Genomic DNA, 5439 nt, shown 5'->3' on the forward strand with positions numbered 1-5439 from the left:
TTTTGATTAGTAATGGAACTCTAATGAGCAACTGATAGCTATCACTTCCTAGTGACATCTTTAATTGACGTCTTATGTCCAGCAAACTTACGTCAAACCAGGCACCTTTCAGGTATAAATATTACCAATGTTGCCTTAAGCAATTGCCTGTTGCTAGCTGTCTGGAGCCCCCCTGTTGCTGCAGCCTGTTGCCCGTCGCCTGAAGCTGCTGATACCTCTATCGCTGCTAAAGCGCGAACGATGGTGTGGTGAGCTTAGGAGCTGAACAGCCGTCCCTCTGCGAAGAGCCCAGCAGATGCCAGCTGCCCGCGGACGCTGTCCCCCCTCCTTCTCCTCCTCGACGCGCTGAAGAAGAGACGCTGTCTTTCTCCTGCCGAGAAATCCAGCTCCAGCGTTTCTGGTCTACCCTTGCGGGTGACTGGGATACCGAGTTTCCCTGAAGGAGATACCAGACCTCCATCATTCTATTCAGAGGTATGGTGTTGACTAAACCCTTAGTGAGAATTCTTGAAGCAAACCTTGGCAAAACCAACTTAACTTAAAGCTACTTACTTACTCCCCTCCCACGTGTTAGGCTTAGGTCAGGCACACTGGGGTAGGCTTAGTTAGAAGCACCAGTTGAGTATTTTAGCCTAATGTATATATGACTGTATATATGTTTTATTACTTTTAAACCATTGTATGGCTAAGAAACCATATCAATGCTTTTACAGTATTATCTCGCAATACTTACCTTACTGTACGTACTTTTTATAATAACAAGTCTTGCAATTGTGGCAATTCATTTCTCTTGTACGAGAAGAAAGACTGTTCAATAAATGTTAACCCTTTATTGACAAACGCCCGTCTCTCTATTCTCTACATATTGTGAAAGTAAACTGCACTAATTTGACTGAGTAAAATAACTGTCTATTGTTTCACACGACCCTAGAGATTGACTCTTGATCTGAGGAGCAAAGTTGTCATGTTGCACGGTTGTTGGAAAACTGAATCCCTTCTTGTCTGTGCCAGGGAAGCTGATCACTTCCTATTTCAGTCAAGAAAGTTTCCAGTGACCTCTGAGCTAGTTGGTAACAAACCCAATTAAGTTTAGCATAGTCAGTAGAGGCCTGGAAGATCCGCACTTCTACGTCGATACCACTGTTTACGTTATTCCAATGCGCAGGGCCTAGTGGGAAACTAGGAACTACACTACATTGTGAAGTGAAAAATAAAGGATGGATTTAGGCCCAGATCTCTGTACTGGGGTGAATGTATGACATTGTTCTGCATTCTGTCCATCAACTGTGGTTTTTGCATTTGTCACCCCGAGTGGGATGGGTATGCTCAGACGTGAGTCCCATGCTCTCCACAACACTAGATTCAAGCAAGCCGGGTTGAAGACAGCTGGAATGCCAGAAACGGGTCCTCTGAAGCTTGTTTCCGGTCCAGGGAAGGCATGGCTTGGCAGTTCGGGCCGGACTTTTCCCATGAGGCACAGGATCAGACTGATTTGCATATGGCCATGTCTGAACTGGGGTGGTGTGGAGTGCAATAAAACAATGGATTTAGGCCCAGATATCTGTACTGGGGTGAATGTATGACATTGTTCTGCATTCTGTCCATCAACTGTGGTTTTTGCATTTGTCACCCCGAGTGGGATGGGTATGCTCAGACGTGAGTCCCATGCTCTCCACACCACTGGATTCAAGCAAGCCGGGCTGAAGACGGCTGGAATGCCAGAAACAGGTCCTCGGAAGCTTGTTTCCGGTCCAGGGAAGGCATGGCTTGGCAGTTCGGGCAGGACTGTTCCCATGAGGCACAGGGTCAGACTGATTTGCATATGGCCATGTCTGAACTGAGGTGGTGTGGAGTGCAAACAAACGATAGATTTAGGCCCAGATCTCTGTACTGGGGTGAATGTATGACATTGTTCTGCATTCTGTCCATCAACTGTGGTTTTTGCATTTGTCACCCCGAGTGGGATGGGTATGCTCAGACGTGAGTTCCATGCTCTCCACACCACTGGATTCAAGCAAGCCGGGCTGAAGATGGCTGGAATGCCAGAAACCGGTCCTCGGAAGCTTGTTTCCGGTCCAGGGAAGGCATGGCTTGGCAGTTCGGGCTGGACTGTTCCCATGAGGCACAGGTTCAGACTGATTTGCATATGGCCATGTCTGAACTGGGGTGGTGTGGAGTGCAGAAAAACGATGGATTTAGGCCCAGATCTCTGTACTGGGATGAATGTATGACATTGTTCTGCATTCTATCCATCAACTGTGGTTTTTGCATTTGTCACCCCGAGTGGGATGGGTATGTACAGACGTGAGTCCCATGATCTCCACACCACTGGACTCAAACAAGCCGGGCTGAAGACGGCTGGAATGCCAGAAACCGGTCCTTGGAAGCTTGTTTCCGGTCCAGGGAAGGCATGGCTTGGCAGTTCGGGCTGGACTGTTCCTATGAGGCACAGGGTCAGACTGATTTGCATATGGCCATGTCTGAACTGGGGTGGTGTGAAGTGCAAAAAAACGATGGATTTAGGTGCAGATCTCTGTACTGCTGTGAATGTATGACATTGTTCTGCATTCTGTCCATCAACTGTGGTTTTTGCATTTGTCACCCCGAGTGGGATGGGTATGCTGAGACGTGAGTCCCATGTTCTCCACACTACTGGATTCAAGCAAGCCGGGCTGCAGACGGCTGGAATGCCAGAAACCGTTCCTCGGAACTTGTTTCCGGTCCAGGGAAGGCATGGCTTGGCAGTTCGGGCTGGACTTTTCCCATGAGGCACAGGGTCAGACTGATTTGCATATGGCCATGTCTGAACTGGGATGGTGTGGAGTGTAAAAAAACGATGGATTTAGGCCCAGATCTCTGTACTGGGGTGAATGTATGACATTGTTCTGCATTCTGTCCATCAACTGTGGTTTTTGCATTTGTCACCCCGAGTGGGATGGGTATGCTCAGACGTGAGTTCCATGCTCTCCACACCACTGGATTCAAGCAAGCCGGGCTGAAGATGGCTGGAATGCCAGAAACCGGTCCTCGGAGGCTTGTTTCCGGTCCAGGGAAGGCATGGCTTGGCAGTTCGGGCTGGACTGTTCCTATGAGGCACAGGGCCAGACTGATTTGTATATGGCCATGTCTGAACTGGGGTGGTGTGAAGTGCAAAAAAACGATGGCTTTAGGCCCAGATCTCTGTACTGCGGTGAATGTATGACATTGTTCTGCATTCTGTCCATCAGCTGTGGTTTTTGCATTTGTCACCCCGAGTGGGATGGGTATGCTCAGACGGGAGTCCCATGCTCTCCACACCACTGGATTCAAGCAAGCCGGGCTGAAGACGGCTGGAATGCCAGAAACGGGTCCTCTGAAGCTTATTTCCGGTCCAGGGAAGGCATGGCTTGGCAGTTCGGGCTGGACTGTTCCCATGAGGCACAGGGTCAGACTGATTTGCATATGGCCATGTCTCGACTGGGGTGGTGTGGAGTGTAAAAAAATGATGGATTTAGGCCTAGATCTCTGTACTGGGGTGAATGTATGACATTGCTCTGAATTCTGTCCATCAACTGTGGTTTTTGCATTTGTCACCCCGAGTGGGATGGGTATGCTCAGACGTGAGTCCCATGCTCTCCACACCACTGGATTCAAGCAAGCCGGGCTGAAGACGGCTGGAATGCCAGAAACCGGTCCTCGGAAGCTTGTTTCCGGTCCAGGGAAGGCATGGCTTGGCAGTTCGGGCTGGACTGTTCCCATGAGGCACAGGGTCAGACTGATTTGCATATGGCCATGTCTGAACTGGGGTGGTGCGGAAAGCAAAAAAATGATGGATTTAGGCCCAGATCTCTGTACTGGGGTGAATGTATGACATTGTTCTGCATTCTGTCCATCAACTGTGGTTTTTGCATTTGTCACCCCGAGTGGGATGGGTATGCTCAGACGTGAGTCCCATGCTCTCCACACCACTGGATTCAAGAAAGCCGGGCTGAAGACGGCTGGAATGCCAGAAACCGGTCCTCGGAAGCTTGTTTCCGGTCCAGGGAAGGCATGGCTTGGCAGTTCGGGCTGGACTGTTCCCATGAGGCACAGGGTCAGACTGATTTGCATATGGCCATGTCTGAACTGGGGTGGTGTGGAGTGCAAAAAACCGATGGATTTAGGCCCAGATCTCTGTACTGGGGTGAATGTATGACATTGTTCTGCATTCTGTCCATCAACTGTGGTTTTTGCATTTGTCACCCCGAGTGGGATGGGTATGCTCAGACGTGAGTCCCATGCTCTCCACACCACTGGATTCAAGAAAGCCGGGCTGAAGACGGCTGGAATGCCAGAAACCGGTCCTCGGAAGCTTGTTTCTGGTCCAGGGAAGGCACGGTTTGGCCAGTTCGGGCTGGACTATTCCTATGAGGCACACGGTCTGACTGATTTGCATATGGCCATGTCTGAACTGGGGTGTTGTTGTTGCGTGCTTATCTAGGATCCTGATCGATACTGTGACCTTATGCCCCTATTCGGCTATAAATCCATTTATTCCCTATATTGGCATAACCGTTCAAGTACAATATTCAGAAAGTCATCTCTGGCCTCACACGAACAGAGCCACATTCCAGAATAGTTTTCTTTGCAACTTCCTTTGCAACCAATTAGTGCAATGACAGAGCAGAAGTCACTATCTGAGATTCCTAGATTAACACTCCGAGTTCTTCAACAAGATAAAAACTCAGCAAACCTGGAAATCCCCGCTTGCTGTGTTTTGATTAGTAATGGAACTCTAATGAGCAACTGATAGCTATCACTTCCTAGTGACATCTTTAATTGACGTCTTATGTCCAGCAAACTTACGTCAAACCAGGCACCTTTCAGGTATAAATATTACCAATGTTGCCTTAAGCAATTGCCTGTTGCTAGCTGTCTGGAGCCCCCCTGTTGCTGCAGCCTGTTGCCCGTCGCCTGAAGCTGCTGATACCATTATCGCTGCTAAAGCGCGAACGATGGTGTGGTGAGCTTAGGAGCTGAACAGCCGTCCCTCTGCGAAGAGCCCAGCAGATGCCAGCTGCCCGCGGACGCTGTCCCCCCTCCTTCTCCTCCTCGACGCGCTGAAGAAGAGACGCTGTCTTTCTCCTGCCGAGAAATCCAGCTCCAGCGTTTCTGGTCTACCCTTGCGGGTGACTGGGATACCGAGTTTCCCTGAAGGAGATACCAGACCTCCATCATTCTATTCAGAGGTATGGTGTTGACTAAACCCTTAGTGAGAATTCTTGAAGCAAACCTTGGCAAAACCAACTTAACTTAAAGCTACTTACTTACTCCCCTCCCACGTGTTAGGCTTAGGTCAGGCACACTGGGGTAGGCTTAGTTAGAAGCACCAGTTGAGTATTTTAGCCTAATGTATATATGACTGTATATATGTTTTATTACTTTTAAACCATTGTATGGCTAAGAAACCATATCAATGCT

The sequence above is a fragment of the Lissotriton vulgaris genome, chromosome 3_1, assembly GCF_964263255.1.
Source record: "Lissotriton vulgaris chromosome 3_1, aLisVul1.2, whole genome shotgun sequence".
In the NCBI taxonomy this organism is placed as follows: Eukaryota; Metazoa; Chordata; class Amphibia; order Caudata; family Salamandridae; genus Lissotriton; species Lissotriton vulgaris.